General features: G+C 43.9%; 1 protein-coding gene and 1 non-coding gene across 9 annotated transcripts in view; both read left to right on the plus strand.

Annotated features, from left to right (window-relative positions):
• The window catches only part of GNG12 (G protein subunit gamma 12), a 129,681-nt gene that overhangs the window by 54,202 nt on the left and 52,522 nt on the right, over positions 1-22,957 (plus strand). For 4 of the 8 annotated variants that reach the window (XM_077967962.1, XM_015141324.3, XM_077967338.1 and 1 more), the window contains one exon: positions 8,236-8,378. The gene's annotated coding sequence lies outside the window, so the exon portion shown is untranslated. 8 annotated transcript variants of the gene reach the window in all.
• Positions 3,174-3,234, plus strand: LOC114675019 (U7 small nuclear RNA). Its single transcript, XR_003726105.1, has one exon. It is a non-coding gene; the product is annotated as a U7 small nuclear RNA (small nuclear RNA).

Below are 22,957 nucleotides of genomic sequence, written 5' to 3' on the forward strand. Positions count from 1 at the left end.
AAAATAAAAACTTTTTTGGGTAATGAAACTATTTCCAGGCCCCTGTTGATGGTCTGCTTGTTTCAGGCAGTATCCAAAACAACAGAGTGTTATTTCAGCCAAGGAATTCAGACAGTCCCTTGTAGTGTGTTGTAATGAAAATTGGCTCACAGCTACAACATAAAACATACTGGGGCTCTACTCTTTATTTCTGTATTTTTTTCTCCCATCTCTTAGCTCACCTAAATGTGATTATTGTGAGGTAATAGTTCTGCCATGGTAGAAAACTTCCTTAAGAGCTAGGAAAATAATGTACTTTTTAAAAGTGAGAAAGCTTCTGGGGCTTCATATAGCATCACTCCCTAATATTGTGGTTATTTGCAATGTGTATCAGTTATCTTATGCTGCATAACAAACCACTCCAAAATTTACTGCCAGCATTTTGAGTCAAAATTTACTGGCTCAAAATAACAATGCTTTATTTATCTCACCATTCTGTGGGTTGGTGATTTGGGCTGGGCTCAGCTACGTGATCCTTCTCCTTTCACCTGGGACTATTCATGTATCTGCAGGTAGCTGCAGGTCCATGTCAGCTAGGCTTTCTTTCTTGGGGTCACTGACTGTCAGGTGGAGTGTTAATGATGACTAAGCCATGTATCTCATCATCCTGCAAGTTACCCTAAGTGCATTATAAATCATAAGTATAATTAAAATGAATTAATTGATTGTGGATCTCCAGTCGGCCAGTGTTCTGAAAAGGGCAGTAGCCTGCTTGGTAGAGGTAAAAGGAATAGACAGTGAGTGATTAAATGGTAGTGGTGGGATTAACAATAACAGCAACAATAGTAATAATGAGTAGCTACTGTGTATTGAGCACTGTGTGCCAGGTACTGTGCTGCCTTACATAGAATTACTTGAGATTTACAAGAAAAATCTCCCTTTCAATTTCTTTTGTACTACTTTTGTAGTATATTCCACCATTAGTGAATTACTTCTATGGGGTTTTTTCGTCTTCAAAATGCCTGGTTAAAATGTACCTGTCCTTGAGAAAGAAAAGACACTACGCTCTTATCAACTGTTGACAACATACAGTCAAGCCCAAGGTTCTAGAGAGAGGTGGAAGGCATTTTGATTTGGTGGGAAGAGTTGAGGGAGGGAGAGCAACCAGTAGCACTAAAGAGAGAGTAGGTGTGGATGCTCAGGAATGGCCCAGGGGCACTGGCTGCCCATGGGGGATGGAGGGTAGGGAAGGTGAGCAGGAACACAGGATCCAGGGTAGGGAGAATGAGATATTTGCTGACTTGATGAGTTGGCCCAGGGCTATTGCTGGTTCAAGGCCATCACCCTGTGCCTGCCACTGCATGGCAGCATTTGTAAAACTCCTCCACTCACCATCTGGTTTGTTTCCTCTTATGTTGATTACTGTTAATCTGATGTATGTACCTGTCTTCAAAGATTTTTGAGATGGCCTTTAAACATAGGTATAATATAACGCGATTAAGAAAAATAAGGGAGGAAATCTGTGGAGAAGGAAAATTGGGGTGAAGTCAGAGATAAAATAAGGCCCCAGTTCATGGGAGAGAGGCTATTCATTTGCTGTCAGGTCCCACAGTCTTACCTCTGAGCTTCCGAGCAGTCAGTATAAGAAGGAAAACATGCTCCGTTAACAACTTACGGTGGCTGGAAGATAAAAGCACACGAGTTACTCAGAAGAAGCAAGGTTGATCATGATTCAAGGCTCAGAGAAATGTCTTCAGAGTGCTCATAAAGTGAATGCCACACAGAGTGGCCGACAACATCCCTGTAGGTAAAACAGTGAGGACTGCCTCTGTGCAAGCGAGTGATGTGACAGCTGAGTGCAGTCCAAGAGAAACCCCTCTAGTTCAGGTGTGCATTTCTCTGTTGGTCTTGCTTAGTCCAAGGATGAAATGTAATTGTTTCAACTGAAATAACAAATACATATATTCACAACCCTCCTCCCCTCCCCACCTCGTAATGGACTTCAGATTGTCACGGCCGTCTTGATGCTGAGCCTTGGCATTTTAGTTATGGACCAGATTGGACACGTGAGTTGAAATCTACTTACCATCCCTGTTCTGAAAGAAAAACAAACAACTTCCTGATAGTGCTCTGTGAATGTTACTTCTCTCAATTCTCAAGTCATTCTACAGTGACTCAGTCTGTGTTGTGGCTTTTGAAACACAGAATTTACATTGACCCTGCATGATCCTCTTCCCTTGCTCCATGTCTCTCTCCTCTTTTGAGCCCAGTGGTTCTAGGTTCATTTCTTATACTGGAACGTTCAGTGCCTTTTGGGGGCAGTTTGAGGGGCTCATGAGACTTGACTCCAAGTCTCGCTATTTGATGGTAGCAAACTATAAACTAGGCTACTATTGTCCATTTCTGGGTCCCTCCTCTTCTAATGAGTAACCTTAATACTTATTACAAGAGGTAGTATCCGATAGTGTAGGGAAGGTGAGCAGGAGTGCAGGATCAAGGGTGGGGAGAATGAGATATTTGCTGACTGGCGGCACTGATAACTGTTGGTGCAGAGAATGATAGGGAATAATGTTAAGCCTAGACTTTTTTGCAAGAATGTCATAGGAAGAAAAAATTTTAATTCATTTAGGGTCGTTATCAAAGAGGAGCCCAGAATTCCACAAGGACTACCCATGAAGGGGAATTTCCTTTGGGACTTTGTTTTTCTTTAGATCAAGTTTATTAGGAGTATTTTGGTTGCAAACAACAGAAATATAATTCAAACTAGTCTCTTGACTTATATGATTAGGATGGCCATACTAGTAAGGGCTTCAGGCACAGCTGTATTCAGGAGTTCCAAAGATATCTTCAGGCCAGTATCTTTCACTCTGTCTTGACTTTACTTAGCTGTCTCAGCTTCATTCTCAGACATGCTCTCCCTTACCATGGTGGCAGAGGTAGCTATCAGTAACTGGGTTTCTGTTATTCTCACAGCTATGGGTGCCTCTTTTGCCATACTTCTAGCAGTAGTAAGTGCCAAGGAGGGACCTTGACCGGCCCAGATTGGATTGCCTGCCTGAATCAGCATGGCCAGAAATAGGCAGTCGACAATAAGCAGCATCACTTTAGCTAAGGCCTGTTCATGTGTCCCATGAGAGAGGGTAAATCCCACCAGAATTACACAGAATGGGTTCCCCATAAAAAAAAAGGAGGGGTAGTGTTACAGCTAGTTTAGAATTTGTCTAGCAGGTTTTCTGTTTTCACTGGAAGACTCCCCACATTAAATACATTTAAAAAATTAAAAAATGATAAAAAGGAGGGTTGTTGCTACCAGAAGGAAGGAAGGAAAGATTGAGAATGCCAAGCAGATAAATGTTCTAGGTACCAGAGTCCACTAGTTTAGACATTCTTCATTTGGAGTCTGTTAAACTTGAAAGGTTGGAAATTAGATTCTGCACAGTTACGTTGACTACCTACTTCAGGTTTGGTGTCATGATCCAGACTACCAATAAGGAACATGTGGAGAGGACAAGGATGGGTAGCACCACTTTGAGATCTGGTGGGCAGCTCTTGGCCTGAGGACCTCATGTTGAATCCTCAGGATCTACAGGAGTGGTTCTTAATCTGGAGATTATGAATATACTTCAACAGATCTGTGAACCTTCTGTCATTATTTGCAAAATTGTACATATGCACTTTTTTTTATTGGAGAAAGTATTATGTTTTCCATCATTGTGTCACAGGACTCCATGCCTGCCCCCTCCCCTGGGCCCCCCTTGCTTAAAAACCATTGCTTCAGACTTACTCTAATTGTTTTAGACTTGGCTAGCTTAATCTTACACGTTCCTTTCTTGTCTTGGCTCAATTAGTAAAGTGTAGTGTCCATGATAAACATAGCTCCTTATGGGACAGACACAGTGACATCAGTGGCTGAGCATGTTGCGTTAAATTATATGTTAAGCTTTTTAGGCACATATGTACACTTTCCACAATCATAGTTGCCATTTACCTAATGCCGGCTCTGTGCTAAGTGCTTTACTGCATTCTCTGAACTCTATATTTATATACATGATTATAATTCTGGGAACCTCAGATCCACCTGCTGGAACCAGCTCCTTCCAGCTGCCTCTCCTGGAACACTGGATACAAATTCTGAGTTTTTCCTCTCCCCTTTGTCTGCTGTGGGGGGTCCACCTCTCTCTACCTTCCCACCCACAGATGATAGCATCATAAAATCAGAGTGTTGTACAAGACCCATAAGATCATACTTGTCAGTGGCTTTCAAACTCTGCTTTTTGATTTTCTAGCTCAGGGACTCCTAAGGAGGAAGGATGGGCAGGACCCAAGTCCCTTTCCTGCTTCAATCACAAATTCGCTGAAAACCACTCATCCGGGACAATATGAGAGCTCACGGATAGATGTCAGGCTTGAGGTTGAGTACAGGTTCCTACTACTTTACTTACTTACCCGTGTGACCCTGGGCAAGGTGCCTAACTTCTCTGAGCCACAGTTTTCTTATCTGTCAAATACATGCCTCAAGGAGTTGTTAGAGGGACTGAATGAGGTAGTGTCTGTGAAGTCCATGGCCCAGTGCCTGGCACATAGTCAGGACTTACCAAAGGTTGACTGTATGTAACTAATATATTGTACAATGTGACTCACAAGTCATAGTTAAGACTCAGCTTCATTCTTATCTCCCACTGTTCCTTTAAAGTTTATTCAGGGAGGTGTGTTGTACCCCATTTCGGATAATAACTTGATCAGGCCCATGACTTTTCTGGTTACTTTTCTGGTAATGAGAAGTTCTAAGGCCACTTCAAGTCAGCCTGCCTGTCTGTCTCTCTCTCTCTCTCTCTCTCTCTCACTCTCTCACACTCTCACTCTTTCTCAGCATGCACACACACATGCACACAGGTTCATTTTGGAAATTTGAAATGCCCTCTTTGGTCTATAAAGAGTCAGTATTCATTGCAAGGGAGGACTTCCCTCCATCCAGCCACCAAGGGCCACTTCCTCTTCCAGCGGCCTCCAGCTGCCCACTGCTCAGGTCTCTCCAGGTTGTGGGGTCAGGGGGAGTGTGCAGCAAGTCTTTACCTGACTGCGACTGTCACACCTGGTGCTGAGCCTGGCAGACAGGGAAAGGGGACTTTTTTCTCTCCTGGCCACCTCCATGGCCTTCTCCAGGACTCCTCTGAGGGGCCTTGCACTGGGGCCCCTGGGATTTGGGTGGTTCTCTCCTCCTGCCACTGTTGCCACCCCTCAGCACCTTCTGGCTTCCAGTCGGACTCTCTTTGGGGTCCTCTCACTCTCATGCCAAAGCCCTCTCGGGGAGAACCTGTTGCGAAGAGACCCAGGCTGCCACTCTGGGTGTCCAGGGTTCATACTGCTTTCACCCTCCCCTCCGCCATGGGGCAAGGGGACAGTACTCACTTTCTGAGGTGGCATCCGCCCTGCTGGCTTAGCCAACGTCAGCCACCTCTCACATTTTGGTTCCTAAGGCAGATGTCACATATCAAGCTGGGAACTCTAGGAGATGCATATCAAACTCACCACATACAGCTTTTGAAACCCTTTTCTCTGGGCTGGAGAAAAAAGGCTGAGCCCTCTCCATTCCACCCACCTTGGAAACCGTAGGAATCAGAGCATTACCAAAGAATCTTACTCACAGAATCCTCCATTGCTTTCCACTGTCCTGTTTGTGTCCTCCTTCTGGGTCTTAGAGCCAGCTTCTTAGAAATTTCCACATAATGATCAGATCCCCTGCTTTAGAATTTACCATCTGTTACATCTTGAGGTGGTGGAAACTTCCACTTTAGCATCTTAACCTCAGACCCAGTGTGAGACACTTCTCTTCTTTTAACACTCTAAAAGTGGTCCTTCATCTGGTGAGGAGCTTCCTGTCTCCCTCTCCCCTCCCTCCCTCTCATATCATCCCATTCAGATTTTCAGCTAAGTTGGAGTTGTTGAAAAGATACTGCTCCCTCCGACCCAAACCTAGCTTCCTATGACGTTCTTTCTCTCTAATGGGATCTCAGGAGAGAGAGAGAGAGAGAGTATGAGTGTGTGTACGTGTGCATGCCTTGTCTGGGAAAATTGGACATTGGAAAAATGCGAAACGTTTGGGAAAATTGGAATTCTTGCCTGGGCCTTAGATTCCAAAGTGAAGCTTAGACACCCTGTTCTCTAAGCCCACAGGGAAACTTTTGTGTGTCTGGGTGGGTTTCCTTTGCCTGCATACCAACATGCACCTGTATAACTCCAGCAGAAAGCTAATATTTGGAAACGGTGCTCATGCCATTTCTCATGCTCATGACCCTAACATAGTTTCTCTTGATCTGAGAACTGATTTGCTGTGCTTTGTGGGGGCATATTGATCAGGGCTCCATGCAGGGTTTATGAACTCTGCAAATTCAAGCTTGCAGAATGTCCTACCTCCCTCCAAAGACCCACCCTCACTTATGTAGGTTTTCTTTCATGCTCATGTGACATTTGGAGTCAGCATATTTTTCTGCCTTCTCTGGCACCAGCGCTGTGAACTCAGCCTCTCTGCCAGCATGCCCTCCTTTGTCATGTGCGGTTGGATCACTGTGATGTTGGGTCCTGTAACAATTAGGTCACTCGCTGAGTATAGGCCCCCCAACCCGTAGTGAAGCCAGCATCTCAAATGAGCAAGTGACCCATGCTGGGAAGATGCTTGGGTCAGCTAAAGTTGGAGTCTCTCTGGGTGCAATGGCCTAAGAATGTATTAAATGCATTTGGGGTAGTTCCATCGTGTACTAGTCTCTTGGCAAGACTGAACATCATATATCCAGATGTGAAACTGATTTATGTCCTCATTTTTACTGGCTGTTTACAAAGATGGCAAGATACAGCTTCCTCCTTTCCTCCCCCAGACCCATCATATGAGGTGATATTAGAGACAGAAGCTCAGATAGCAGAACTCAACTCCCCTGGGACTGCTCACCTATACTCTCTTGGCCTGAAAGCATATAGTGATTTCTGTTGGCCATTCAAAGATCTAGATAATATATTTGAAATAACTAACAGGCTCTTAGCTAAAGCATGCTTTCTATTTGTATACATTTTATAGTAGGGAAGTGGCTTAGTGTGGGCAGATAGACTAAAGTTCAAACTTTCCTTAGCTATTTGAACATAGTGGTTATGGTTAACCTTTCTGAGTCTCAGTTTCCTCATCTGTTAAATGGGCATCATATCATTTGCCTCACAAGATAGCTATATTAAAGGAAACGGCGCATATAGTGAACTTAGCCAGTGCCCATCACATAATACATGTTCAATAAATGGTAGCTATTATCATTGTTTGCATTTAACTATTATGATTATTTCTAAAAACTTTTAAAGCCTTGGAAAAAAGTAGCCCCATTTCTCAGCTTGTTCTCTTTTTCTTTTTAATCAAATAGGAATTTGGGGAAAAATCGAAATATGTGCAATGATCTGCTTTTAAAAGATAACTCTCTTGTGAAACTCACTAGTTCTTTATAGTATCAAAAGTGATTTTTGGCTGCAGAGGCAGCATGGCATGGGGACTTAAGAATAAGGCTCAACCTATCCAGCCTCAAATCTATACGAAATACCTTTGTAACCTTGGACAAGTCGCTTACCTCTTAAAGCCTCAATTTCCGCATCAATAAAATAGGGATAATACTGCATAGGGTTATTGAGGTTGATTAAGTGAAATAGTCTATATGAAATGTTTAGACTACATGTAGTTCACAGGACACAAATAATGGTGGCTATTATTTTCCCATCACACTCCATTTTACAAATAAGAATTTGCAGAAGGTCAGGCACAGTGGCATGTGCCTGTAGTACCAGCCTCATTGGTGGGCTGAGGCCAGGGATTCCCTTGAGCCCGGGAGTTTGAGTCCGGCCTCCTCAATGTAGCAAGAGCCCATCTCCAAAACAAGTTTTAAAATCAAATTTGCAGAACACTGTTTTTTGTGATAAATGGCTTTTATGAAGACACTTTTATATGTAAGAAGTTGTTCTTACTGTTTTGTTCAAAAAGAAGAAAGTTTATATCTGGTTTGCTTATACATTCCAAACTGTAGCACATGTGAAAACAAGCTACATTAACTAAACTTAACTTTCCATTTTTTTAGGCCTTGCCTCATTTTATTAAGATTTGGGTAAGTGATATTGCCATCAGATAAGGAAAAAATTGCGTATTATTTTTACAAGGACTGAAAATACGCAAATAAACTATGTTTAGCTAAATGCTCGCAATTCAGGTCACTTGATTTTGCTCTCTTTCAGTAAAGACTAGTATAGTTGGCACCTTTGTGCAGCCCCAGGAGGTCTGGAAGCAGGGGTGCATAACCTTCCATGGGTGGAAAAGGAGAAGAAGGCGGAGTCTGAACTAGTGAGACGACCCAAACTGGTGACTGAGGCTTGGTCAGGTAGGTGTGGAGAGCTGGCCCGTGGCAGAGGAGTTTGTTCCCTTTCACAGGGCAGCGCAAGTGTTTCTTTCAATAGCTCCACCTCAGTATCTGTCTCCAGGCAATGGACAGTCGTAAGCGGGTGGAGCTCGGGCCCTGTCGTGCTGAACCCGTATCGGCCTCGTTAGAGATGGCACCATGTTCAAAAGGCCAAGAAGAGACCCAGAGCCAGCACACGTGACATGGGGTTTTATTGCAGGATTACATGGGTTTTTATTGCAGGGGAGAGTCCAGTGGTGGCAGGCTGAACAAGATAACTGCATGGCCCAGCAGTTAAGAGCCCTAAGTTTCAGGATCTTTCACTGGCAGCATCCCCTTCCAATGCCCTGTAGCTAATGTGGTATTCCTAATTTTGTATTATGTTTCTAAAGAGGACCGCCAAAATTGTATAAAGCTTAGAACTCACAAAAACTGGATCTATCCATGCATCAGGGACACACACACTCTGAGCCTTCTGCCCTGTTGTATGGTTGCCAGGGCGCTGAAACTCACATTTGATTCTCCCTTGGGAATAGGCATTGCCTGTGTGTGCCCCTTCTGTAGCTAGACCTGCGTTCCCTAAGAGGACACCTAACCCTTTCTGTAAGGGGGAAGCGAGGCCCAGCGAGGAACTGCTGTCCAGGCACCTTCCTGGCCACCAGATGCCATCCTTAGGGTAGAAAGGGCCCCGTTCATGCAGGAAGGGAGGGCAGGCACTCAGACCACCAGCGGCTTGCTTTGTGGTTTTTCAGAGGGAGGCCCTACAGAGGAGACCGGGTGGGAGGGAGCCCCGTGTGAGGCTTCAACTGGCTTCAGAATTTCCCCAGTGGAAAATTCTCCTGGAAAAAAAAAAAAAAACATATATTCTTGAAAGTGTATCATCGCTGGCAAAACCATAGCTGTGATCTCAAGATTGAGGAGAATGGGCTGGCCAGCCTTCAGGGCTGTGCTGATTAAGCCCTGCTCATGCTCAGCCGTAATCACATTCCCTCCCTGTTACTGCGCCGAAGGGCTGGGCTGCTTTGCTCATCAGGGCAAGTGGAATGTATTGAGAAGAAACAGGAGCGCGGAAAGGCTCCTTTATATGTGAGTATCTAGCACTGTGCGAAAATCGTTATTTCCCCTTTCAGTGAAATGCGAGCCAACTTCGCCCCCTAGAGGAGGACCAGAGAATTGTTTAAAATGAGCCCTCGAGGCATTTTTATTGTACTGATTGATAATCTGGAAAGATTGTTAGCCTGTAATTAGATGGGACTGTGAAAGGGGCTTGTCTAAGAGGACTTTGGGGGGTGGGGGGTGGGGTGTGTGTGTGTGTGTGTGTGTGTGTGTGTGTGTGTGTGTGTGTGTGTGTGTGTGTGTGTGTGTGTGTGTGTGTGTGTGTGTGTGTGTGTCTTGTCTAAGAGGACTTTGGGGGTGTGTGTGTCTTGTCTAAGAGGACTTTAGGGTGTGTGTGTGTGTGTGTGTGTGTGTGCGCGCTTTGCTTTGAGTTTTTGCCTTGAGATTTTGCCTTGAGATATTATTGTAAACTTGGGGTTGAATACTCTTATAGCTATCAAGAGTAAAATAGTTTAAATGCCACCAGACTTAAGGCTCACAGCTGTTACATTTATAGTGGACTTTTTTTGGCCAGATTTTCACCACTACTTCTAATTATGACAGTCATTGTTAGTCTTGAGTTTCCTTTCACTCCTTGGGGTTGTGGCAGACATAAAGCCCACTAGAAAGCAGGAATTTTCAACCACAAACTAGATATGTATTAGAGATCCTAAATTATAGACTTTAGTTATGTCACTCACATTGAAATCTTTTTGATTTAGTCCTGCTACTTTATTTGCATCATTTCATTTACACCTGCTACTAACAACTGATTCAGTCACAGGTTAACTAGGTAGTAGTTATTTCACTACTTCCTATACATTTTGTGTATTTTTAAAAGAAAAATGCAAAACAAGCAGAAGGATAAGGGTTGAAGCATAAAAACCTTTCTATATATTTCATCTTCTGTTAAAATATGATCTTATTCTGACACCTTTGTTAAGCCTTTGTTAATTATTCAGCTGCTTTTAATTACCAAATCTGACCCAATTACTTGGCTTCTAATGTGTTCCCTGTAAATAAAGCCTTTATAATAAAAATGTTATCTACCATCTTTTGTCTCTGGGTAAATATGTTTATCATCTTCATTGTTCTAGATCTTCATCCCTCAAGTGCAAGATACAATTACAGTGTTGATATTAGTAATAGTCTTAATGGGTTTTTTTCTTTCTCTGCTCTTAGAAACACTGAGCTGTACTTCAGTATTTGAGGGCATGGCATTGTTAAGAGATCGTTACTCGTGCGTCAGATTAATTGCCTACTGGGGACTGTTTCCCTCAGAAGGATGTGAAAAGAAGAGAGTGTGCATACATTTTGTAGATTATTATAAGTTATTTTTTCAGGACTTGAACTTCTAATGACTATTGATAATATTCTTATATATTTGTCTACTTTAGTTTTTATATATTCTTATATATTTTGTCTCATTTTTCAACTCATGCAATTTTTATGCAAGGAAATAATTTTTTGACAATATAATCTGTTGCTTTTTGCCCCAAGTGTGTGGAAACCAATTGCCTGAAGTACCAAACAGGCTTTGTTTGGAGAAAGATGGATATATTTTTCCCAGGTCCAGTTCCTGGAGGATTCCTCTGTGTTCTTGCTACTTGACTCACTCTGACGAAGTCCAGAGGTGATGGTAAGGCCTAGAGAGCTGCAGTTTCTGCTAAACCAGAGGAACTCCAAAGCACAGGCAGGTCGATTGTTTTTGCGGGAACACCCGTCTTCCTTGCTTGTGGCCGTCACCGCCACCCCAGTTATTGAAGGAGAACACACACGCATATACCCACATGCATATACACACAGCTGTTAGTACCTTTGTGTCTTCTTGGACATCTGTCCCCTTTCCGCTGTTGAAAGTGGCCATTAATCTAATGTTGAGACAGTCTCATTCATTAATTGTCCCTCAAAGTCAGGTAATTGCAGTGCTGAGCAACATCAGGATGATATCGAAGTTCCCTCTAATTTCAGAGCATTTTCAGGCTTTCATTATTATTCACAAATTGCAACACGCTGAAATTTAGACCCTGCTGACAGAGGAGAAGGGTAGGCTTTGGAAGTGGGTACTTGGGATAGGTCAGAATAAGGGTTCGTATTTTTAGTAAGAGCAATGTTTTGCAGACATTTTGATAGAATTTTGTGGTAAATGTGGTAAATGCCAAGAGGTACCCCACCTCTTTCTCCTGGTCCCCCAGCTGCAGCTCACTGGCTCATTTGTCTTTATGCACCAGGCTATTCCCTGTCTACCTGGAGCACTGCCTCCGGGTACTCATTGTCGCACCAGCCTGTGTATTTCACATCCCTTAACACAATCCATATATTCTTATTTCTTTCTTTACTTGAGACCTTGATCTCACACCTAAACTATTGGCCCAGAATATACACTTAATACTTACTGAGTGAATGCGAAGGAGTAAAAGAACGAGCAAGCAAGGAAAGGAATATATTCAGAGGCATGACAAGAGCAGTGCCCTTTATAATCACAATTTAAGGTGAAAGCCACTAAAACAGCAATGCAATACTAGCATGTCAATGCGCAAGGCTTGTTAGCCTGACGTGGAGTTCACAGTCTATCCTTTGTTAGACTGCAAATTGACAGAGCTTCTTAGACAAAAGTTGTTAATATAGTAACAATCTTAATGTATTCTTTTAAACAGATAAACTAAAATATAAAAATTAATAGTGGAAAGCCAATCAATAGTTCATAGGGTGGGAGGGGGGCTGATTTAGAATTATAGCAAAATTATAAAAACAACCTAAAATGCTACAACAAGAAGATGCTTGTGTAAAATGGAATATGTATTCCCAGCTACCCTGGAGGCTGAGGCAGGAGGGCTACTTGAGCCCAGGAGTTTGAGGCTGCAGAGCTATATCATTGCGCCACTGCACTCTAACTTGGGTGACAGAGTGAGACCCTGTCTCTTACCAAAAAAAAAAAAAAAAAAAGTGATGTATATTTTTTTCTGTGTATCCCTACCAAAAGTGCATAACCTGCATCAAATCAGGAAGAAACATGTGCAAACCCAAATTGAGGGACATTCTACAAAATAACCACCTTTTACTCTTAAATATCAGTAACATCAAATACCAAGACATACTCAGGAAGCATCCCAGAGTAAAGAAGACTAAAGAGACATGACAATTGAACATAAAGTATAATTTTGTATTTTCTTTTCCTGTAAAGGACATTATTGGGATAATCATCAAAATCTGAATAAGGTTGTAGATCAGATAATAATAAGATATCAGAATTAATTTCCTGATTTGACTAATTGGTGTGGTTATATATGAGAACTCCTTATTCATAGGAAACATACACTGAAGTGTTTAGGATTAAAACTTCGTATTCGTATTCATTCATATTCATTCTCTCTCTCTCTCTCTCTCTCTCTCTCTCTCTCTCTCTCTCTCTCTCCCTTCCCCCCCCCCCCCCGGAGGCCTTCCCCCCCACCCGGAGGGTAGGGTGTTAAATATAGTAAAATGTTGACATTTGAGGAAACCAAATCTGTGTGCTTTGCGACTATTCTCTAAGTCTGAACTTATATCAAAATAGGAATTAAAACATGATGCTTATAAAGACTTTATAATCACATAGGGAAATGCTTTTGCTAGAATGGAGCAAAATACAAAGTTGTGTAGCAGAGTATAATTTAGACTACCTTAAAAACTCAATCTGATCAAGGTTTCCTTTGATTTTTTTAAAAAGGAAGAACAGAAAACGCCCAAGAAAATATTAGAAGGAAATATAACAGCATGTTCACTTTTACCTTCTATTCACTTTAATTATATTTTACAAATTTTTCACTAAATTGCATGTATTTCATGAAAACATAGGGGGAAAAAAACTTTAAAAAGAGATAAACGCTAGCGCTCAAAAATCTGAGTGAATCTTCCTCTGTGTGTCTTCACCACCACATACCCCATTCCAGTAGAAGGATGCCGTGTATGTATGCATGCATGTAGAAATGTATGTATGTACATAAATACATACTCTTTTAAACTTTTCTCTTGTTTTTCTTTAATATGTTGTGAGGGAAATCCTATATTGGGCAGGATTATAAATGAGATGACCTCTTAATCATCTTCTAGCCTTGCAGTCCTTGCCTTCCTTTCCATCTCTTTTGGAGTCAGCACCTCCTTAATCCAGATGCTGTGCTAGCTAGGTACTGAGTATGTAAGGATGGTTGAGCCACCCCACTTCATCTTTTAGAGATGTTTCAAGTCCATGGGGTAGGCAGATAAACAAGTCAGTGATTACAATCTTGTGCTAGGTACTGGGCAAATGTAGCAGTTCCTACAGTGGACAGGCTTGGGTTGGGGGCAGCCGTGGTGGTCAGGCAAAAGGAGAAGGTGTTGATCTTTAGACCTAGAAAGTTTAGTGAGAGCTTGACATTTGGAAAAGATAGAGCATTCTAAACTAAACATTGCAGCATATCTAGTGTATGTTCTCACCAAGACCCACTGGAGTATCGTTCTGGAGGCCCTGAACAAAGACGCCAAGAGTCTTACAAGACCTGAGAAGCTCCAAGTCCCACTGGGTCTGCTTTCCTGGGTCTGGGAGGGAGTGGTCTGACTGCAGGTGGCAGTAGTTGCTTTCTTTGGTCCTGGAGCAGAGCCCTGATTAAACTCAATGTCCCCATTTGCAGGATCACTGAGAGAGTTTTCCTGATTGCCCCTGCCTCTCTCGCCGCCCCCTCCCTCACCCAACAGAAAGCGGATGGTGTGCACATACCCTCAGGGAGGGTAAGGGACTAAGGGTTAATGGGAATACCTGGTTGGAGAGTTTGCCAATCTCGGATATACCCTGCTGAACTGTTGGAAATGTGTTTTATTCATTTGGAATCATAAAACCAAAGGGCCAAGTTGGCCTGCACTTGACCTTGCAGGCTTTGTAGATACTTCTAGGGACCCAGAATTACCCCAAAGCAATGTTGCTATTGAACAAGATGCCCCCTGTTTCCCTGGACAGTAACTCATCATTGAACCATTTGCCTGGGCCCATTATCCATTCCCATCATGAGAGCTGAGGATGCCAATACATAAGGTTTAAATCCACTATTCAACAAAATCAGAACAGAGGTTCAGGATGCTACAGCTGGGTGAGGTTGGAAGCCTCTCTGTTTATCTTGGGAATCTTTTAAACTATTTTAGAGCATGATTTTTTGCCCAGGTATTATTTCTACTTTAAAGCTGTCTCATAGGTTCTTAAGAAGATTACATAAACTGATAGAAATTCAGGGCATGGCACAGAGTAAGCATTCAGTAACTTCCAGTTATTATTCATAAATATTGACCAGCACAGTGTATGGAGAGAGAATACTAGACTCTTGGTCAGGAAACCCGACCAAGGTCTAATCTCAGCTTTACCCCAGAATCCTAGAAGTGAAGGGAAACTGAGCTGGAAAGAGGCCTTAGAAATCTTCTAGTATCTAGCACAACTTTATTTCAGAAACTTAGACCTAGAAAGGCATAGGAGCCCTGTTCATTACCCACAACTTAAATGTTCTGCACATTTTCAAAGCAAGAATAATCATCACACCCCCATTATAGGATCATTTCAAGTCAAGGATGAAGCGAGTTGGTGTACATCAAACTCTTGAAGCAGAGTTCTTAATACATATTAGCTGGTGTTCTTGTGGATTTCCTGTTTATCCTACCCCTCCTGTTTAACTGCAGGGATCGAGATGTGTCCTCCTTGCTTACTGTTATGTCCCTGGCATCTGGCACAGTGCCTGACTCTGGAGGTGCCCAGTCAATGTTTGTTGAATAACTGAAGAAGGTATCTTGCTGAGGATCAAATTAGGCCAAGTCCGAATCAGAATACAAGCGCTAATGCTAAGGTTCAGTATTTCCACACAGTTCTACATTAGCTTTGACTTTAGGCAAGTTGCTTCATTTCTTCATTTGGTTTCTTCACCTTGAACACGATCCATCATGTTTTTCCTGATCATGAACAAGGTCACCCGTCCGTCAGCCTTTTCGGGCAACCCATGTTTGTGCTGCATTGGCCACTAGGTGTCGTGGTTGGTCAAATATCAGAGAAAGCAAAAAAATAAAAATAAAAATAAATTGAACTGATTGCCCTACAACCTGCCAAATGATGGGAGTGAGCTTATACAGTTATTGGAAGCTAGTTACCTCTGGATGAGTTGATTGGGTTGCCTTGGAAATGCAGGGAGTTGCCCAGGATTTGCATGCATGGACTTTGAAGCAAAGCCATAGATTAGAGCCCACAGCTGTGCTCATACCAGCTAGCACCTTGGACACACTGGAACGTCACAGGGCCTTGGTTTCAGTAATGTAATGCATGTAACATGCTCGGCACTTTGCCACAGTGAGGGAAGAGCACTACAAAGTTAGTGGCTATGAGGGCTGCTTCTGGTATTTGATACTGTAAAATGCTGCTTTTCTGTCCCTTGCCACGCCAGCTGCTAAAGCTTTGCAGGCTTTCTGCCTTGCTCCCTGTTTTACAAAGCCAAATTTTTAAATAGCCCCTTAAACAGTAGAGTGGACAGGGTATCAGTATCAGGTTAAAAGGGCAGCCTCGAATATTTGGAGGGACACCAGAGCTCCTTGGAATGTCACTGTGGAGCTTAGTCAACACAAAGCAGAGTGTTTTTTACATGACTGGGACCCAGAGTGGAGGGAAGTGAGAGTGAGCGTCGTTAAAAAATGGCCTTCACTGAGATTGCTCAAGGAAGGGATTTCTTTGTTACATGGACTGTCATTTAGATCTAGGTGCCTTCTTTTTAAAATAATTTGGGGAAACTTCTAGGAATAACAATGACTAGTATTTATAGCGTGCTTACTATGCATAAGGTATTATACAAAACATCATACTTGCATGATTTCATTTAACCCTCACAGCAACTCTGTGAGGTACATACAGTTCTTATGTCCATTTTGTAGATGGGGAAATTGAGGTGCACCAAGATTATAATAATAACAGCCAACAGATACTAAGTACTTAGTAGAGATCATGCATTATTCTAGGAGCTTTAAGTAGTATTCTCACAATAATCCTATAAAGTCAGTATTATTACCTTCGTTTTACACATGAGGAAACCACGGCACAGAGAGGTTATATAGCTTTCTCAGGTCACACGGAGAATGGGTGAAAGAGTCCAAACACAAACCCAGGCCTACCTGATTCCAGAATTCGCTTTTTTTTTTTTTTTTAGACGGAGTCTCGCTCTGTCGCCCAGGCTGGAGTGCAGTGGCACGATCTCGGCTCACTGCAAGCTCCACCTCCCGGGTTTACGCCATTCTCCTGCCTCAGCCTCCCGAATAGCTGGGACTACAGGCGCCCGCCACCTCGCCCGGCTAGTTTTTTGTATTTTTTAGTAGAGACAGGGTTTCACCGTGTTAGCCAGGATGGTCTCGATCTCCTGACCTCGTGATCCGCCCGTCTCGGCCTCCCAAAGTGCTGGGATTACAGGCGTGAGCCACCGCGCCGGCCCAGAATTCGTTTTCTTAATGGCTGCACCGTATTGTCTCCCTCAGTACTTTGGATGCCGTTAGGCACTTGACGAATGTTTACTGAGGTGAGTAGTTATCAGACTATAGTTAGCCAACATGGAGAAGACTGTCTACGCAGGAACCATAGACACCTTGACGCTCCTCCCTCCGAAAGCCACACGCCCTCTGGCCTGCATTTAGTACTGTGGGATGTATATGCTGTTCCATGTGCTGGATTTCACCCCTAACTTCTTAAAACATTTTTTATTGTTGTGTAATGTGCATATTTGGGGGGTACATGTGATATTTTGATCATGTATACATTGTATAATGATCAAATCAGGGTAATTGGGCTATCCATCACCTCAGACATTTATCTTTTGTTTGTGTTGGGAACATGGCAATTTTTTTTAGCTGTTTTGAAATATACAATAAATTGTTGTCGACTCTAAGTTTCCTACTGTACTATCAGATACTAGAACTTACCTCTTCTCCCTAACTGTATTTTGGTACCCCTTAACCAACTTTTCATCCCCTCTTCCCAGCCTCTGGTAACCATTATTCTACTCTACCTCCATGAGGTCTACTTTTTTAGCTCCCATACATCACTCCTAACTTTTTGTTAGTAATAAGGTATTCCTCCATTGGAGCAGTCAGGAAAAGGCGAATGTTTTCAAGTCACACTTCCACAGGGAGCATCTTAGCTGATTTTGTTTGCTTCATGTTTTTCTGTCAAGGACTTTTTTGGGTGGGTTTTTTCTGGTGTAGTTGTGTCCAGCCTCATCTCTCAAGCATCTAAAAGCCAGAGCTGATGGGTTAACAGCGATGAGCCCAGCCCTCTCTGCTGTACCATCAATGTGTGCTCCAGTGTGCATATGGCAGCCACTCAGCCCCTGTCCAGCATGCTCCCCAATCCTGACACCAGGCCAATGCCAAGCTGTGTGAAAAGCAGAGGAGGGTCGGCTGCCCAGCTTAGCGAGCTGGCCGCTGCTACCAGCCGATGGTATTTCATCATCATGGTGAAATACTAAGTCTGAGGAGGGACAGCAGGACCCAGGCTACATTAATCCTTCTCTAGGTGTAATAGTTCAGTCCCAAGGGTTTGGTTGGTTGTTTATTCTAATGTGTTGCTGCAATAGGAAACCCAAAGCTAGGGCTGGGCGTGGTGGCTCATGCCTGTAATCCCAACACTTTGGGAAGCCTGGGCAGGCAAACTGCCTGAGGTCAGGAGTTTGAGACCAGCCTGGCCAAAATGGTGAAACCCCACCTCTACTAAAAATACAAAAATTAGTCAGGCGTGGTGGTGGGAGGCTGAGGCAGGAGAATCGCTTGAACCCGGGAGGCAGACACTGCAGTGAGCCGAGACTGTGACATTGCACTCCAGACTAGGTGACAAGAGCAAAACTCTGTCTCAGGAAAAAAAAAGGAAACCCAAAGCTAAAACCTCCTTTTCGGACCTGCAGTTCTGAGCCCTGAGACTTGTTTATGTAACCCCTGTCCATTTCTGCATTGCTGCATTTTCTTTTTAAGTGAGCTGAGCCATCTCAAATCTTTCTCAGAACTTCTCAACGCTCCCCAGTGTCCCTGGGGACCCCTAGTTCAGCCTTCTCAAATAAAGCAGTGCTTTTCCTTCTGAATTTTTCTCCTCTAAATACAAGATTCTTTTTCCACTGTGACCAAAATCACAGATATCAAAGGAGATGGAGAGGGAGTTTGGAGCTTCTGGAGGGAAGGCAACAGTCAATATAGTGCAAGGTCCCCCAGAAGGCAGGAGGGCATGAGGTAGAAAGCCCTAGTGGAAAGGCTCCCATTTGTGACAGTCCCTTTGGCCCTACTGCTTGGCACCTTCCAGCCGTGTCGGTCTTTGGTTGCCTTGCCAGTATGCAGCTGGAAGCAGGTTGGTGTTGGCTTTGTCATTAAAGAGCTGGTGGACACTTGAGTGATGGAAGGAGACGAGTGATGAGCCAAAGGGGATTCTGGGCTCATGCAAATGTTTTCCTTTCTCTTGTCTAGAGTGGTACTTCCTGCCAATTTCCTCATGTAGGTTGATCATTCCTAATCCAGAAATCTGAAATCCTCCAAAATTCAAAACTTTTTGAGCACTGACATGACACCAGAAGTGGGAAATTCCCCATCTGATACCTTTGCTTTCTGATGGTTCAGTGTGTACAAACTTTGTATCATATACAATATTTAAAGTATATAAAATTATCGTCAGGCTCTGTGTGTAAGGCGTATATGAAACATAAATGAATTTCAAGTTTAGACTTGGGTCTTATGCCCAAGATATCTCATTGTGTATATGCAAATACTCCAAAATCTGAGAAAAATCCAAAAATTTGAAAGATTTCTGGTGACAAGCATTTTGAATAAGGGATGCTCCACCTGAATGGCACACTTAGAAAAGTCATATTATAGCATGGAGGAAGATGCCCACAGCTGGAGGCTCTGGATGGTCCAGGCCCTGCCTGGCCACCTGGGGCTGAGGCATACCTGAACCTCAGCAGGGTACACCGGCTTAGAAGCCCTGGTCCAGAGAATCATAAACCTTGCAGTGCAGATGACCCAGGCACACCAGTTGATTGGTTTTAGACATTGTGTGGCCCAGCCTCTTGATAGGACCTGTGAAAAAAGTGGGGGTCAAAGATGTATGACCCCTTGAACTAGATCACAGAGGAATCTGTGGCCATGCTGGGACCAGAGCCATTCCTGTGCTCACCTAACTGGGATGTGGTAAATGAGGAGGCAGAGCATCACATCACACACGTATGCACATACACGTGAACTCATGCTCATACCAGGTTAAAACCATCACATTCTACCATGTTGCCTCCAAGTCAGACCCACTCCCCAACCTGAACCCGGAAGATGGGAAGCTGGTGTCCAGAGCCAGCATCCTTTGAGCAGCAGCCACAGCACCACATGCTCTTGAAAACCCAGGCCTGACATTATTTGTCATTAACCTGTTTCCAGCCTGAGAAACCTGTGGTATTCCACAGTGAATTACTCTGGCAGCCCCTCAACTGGCCTCCCTGACTTCAGCCTTGTCTCTCCTACCTCATATATTATAGTCAGAATCCGCTTTTTATAAACTACAGACCTGATCATGCTACTCTTCTTTTTATTTTTATTGTTTATTTTTGTCCCTTCCTGAATGATAGACTTACCCTTTCTGTTCAGATACTTCTCTGAGAGAGCTTCTCAATGCATCAGGTCTGGCCTTGGAATCTCTGTTGCACCCTCTAGCTTACCTATTACAACATTTACTGCACTCTTTTGAAGTTGTCTGTTTTTCTTCCTCCCACCCCCAGACTCTAAACCCCTTGAGGACAATGGGTCAGTCTTACCTGGTTGAGCCCCAAGGCCAGGCCCAAGTAAGATGGGCATTCAGCCCACATCCAGTGGGCAGCTCTGCTGCTCAAATTTTATTTTTTTTGCTTCACTGTACAAAGCCTAGTTCTCCTTGTTCTATTTTAAGGCTTTAGCATCTTGGTGGATCAAAGCTCTCATATAAACAAACAAAAACTTACCACTAGTGATCTCCTAGAACCAGGATATATTTAGCACTATTTGTTGGTAATTACTGTTCGTTATGACCTTAGGATGTTATAAAAGTCCTAAGTGCTCTTGACTCATCAGAGGCAAATTAAATTATTCATTTAGCAAACATTTTGAGTATCCACTTTGCGCAAAGCATGTGTTGAGTACAGTGAGGTATGTAAGGATGGATGTGATAGGTTTGCCTCCTAAAGTGGACCGTAGAGCTTTTATATTTTGCTCATGGTTCTTCCTACATTGAACATCTGTAAAAATAAATGAAGCAAATTAAGCCCCTGAAGAAGGCCCATCTACAGGTTGAGACCTTATAGTGTGAGGCCAGAAGACGGTGCTGGCTCTTCATTCAAGCTCAAGAATAGGACAAGCCACCAGCCTTTGGGAGATACAAGGTTCTATCAAAATGCAAATGCTGCCCTTAAAAAGACCACAGTCTAAAAAAAAGAAACAGATTTATACCTAGTAAGTACCTCTAAGACAAAATAGGCAGTGAAAAGTGCCCAAGAATCTGTAATCTGTTTGAACTCCAATAACAGAAAACCAAATTCAAAATGGCCTTAACCAAAGGGGACTTACCATCTCACAGAAAAAGAAGTCCACATAGAGTCTGTTTCCAGTTCAGCAATTCAGAAGCCCAGCACCATCAAGCTCTTTCCACCTATTCTGCTATCCTCAGAGCATCAGCAGGCTCTCCTCCTAGGTACAGAAAGGTTGTAGGCATCCCATCCTCTCATAACAACGCCAAGGCAGACGGATAAAGAACTGCTTCTTATGCATCTCTCTATGAATGAAGAGACCTTTCAAAACTCCCCAGCCGACCTCCCCTCATGTCTCGCTGGTCAGAACTGGGGCACGTGCCCACCGCTAAACACTCATAAGTGGTCGGGGGCCATCCCTGTGGCCTAGACCAATCTGGATTTACCCTCATCACATGAGGAAAGAGTGAACTTGTTCTACCAGCAGAGACGAGGGAGTAGATGGCGGTCAAGTAGCAGGCTGGAGTGCGTGCTACAGAAGGAGTGATTAAAAACCTTCCACTGCTCAGAGGAGAGCAAGGGAGCCCTCACGGAGTGGCCTCTAACGCAGAAGACCCACAGGTGTGCTCGGTGTCCTGATGGGAGAGACGGAGGTGCTGTGGCTTCCTGCATCAGCACTGCTTCCTGCAGGAAGCAATGTCTAAACTGTGGACAGAGCTTTAAAAGAGGAGGGTCACGTCAACTTTTCTTTACCGAAACATCACTCTGGGTGTGCAGAGTGGATTGAGGGGGTTCTGTGGGGAGATAGTGAGACCTGCTAGACAACCATGGCTGTGCTACAGTGATCCAGTGGCCAGCTGCTTATAGTCTCAACTGGGGTGGGGCAGTGGGGTAAAAATATACTAATTTGAGAAATATTGAGGTGGCTTAAGCAAGACTTAGAGACAGAAGAAGGGATGTGGTGGAGGTGTGGGGAGTCCTGAATGACTCTGGGGTGTCTGGCTTGGGCAGCTGCCCAGATGACAGTGCCACTCCCTGAACTGGAGACCACAACAGTAGGCGGAGGTTTGTGGTGGTGACAGGAATGATGAGTTCAGGTATGACCGGAGCTTAGTGTGTGGGAGGTGGGCGTGGTCGGGACCAAGCTGAAGAGGTGACCGAGCAGTCACAGCACACAGCGCCTGTGGGCCAGGCCAAGAGCTTGCCCTCCAGCTGCCCAGGAATTTGTGCAGAGTTGGAGGTGAGGAGAGATGAAGGAAAGGAAATACTGTGCACAGAGATGGGGAGCTCACAACCCTCCGGGCACGAGCGGGAACAGCAAGTTGTCACACTGAACTGCACAAAGTGGCCCAGAGGAGAGTGGGCAAAGGGGCGGGAATGCTGGAATGACAACACCAGCCCGTGTAGGGCAGCCTCCTGAAGAGGAGAAGGGAGCGCCTACCTTTACCCTGGCGGAGTGCTCAGATACACTGCCACGCTTAACACCCGCCACCTGTCCTGCTGGGCAGGCATTCTCTCACCGACACCACAGAAACAACCCAGACAGAAACCACCCAAGGGGATCAGGGCAGTTCTAGAAGTAGCTCCCCGTTCTCCAGTCTCAGGCCAGTGGTCTCTTTAGTACAGACCCTTCAAAGATCTTTATTCACCACTGACCGAACACTTTACTAAGTGCTAGGGATACAGCACACAGTCCAGCGTGGGAGGCACAGAAAGGCAAACAGCAAACCCAGCAGTGAAGCATGGAGGCAGAAGCTGAGCTGTGAATGCTTTCCATGCTTGGAGAGGAGGTGCATGCAAACAGCTGATTCAAGGAAGGTGTTGGGGCTGCCGTAGCCCTCACCTCAATTCTAGCTGGCCTGCCCACCACTCATTACTTTAGGAAGTAAAATTTCCTCCAGTCGCAGGGCTTGTCACAGGTCATGTTCACTGTAGGGCATAAATTGAAACTCAGCAAGTATAGATTGAGAATCACTT

This window comes from Macaca mulatta, chromosome 1 (assembly GCF_049350105.2).
Source record: "Macaca mulatta isolate MMU2019108-1 chromosome 1, T2T-MMU8v2.0, whole genome shotgun sequence".
Lineage (NCBI taxonomy): Eukaryota > Metazoa > Chordata > Mammalia > Primates > Cercopithecidae > Macaca > Macaca mulatta.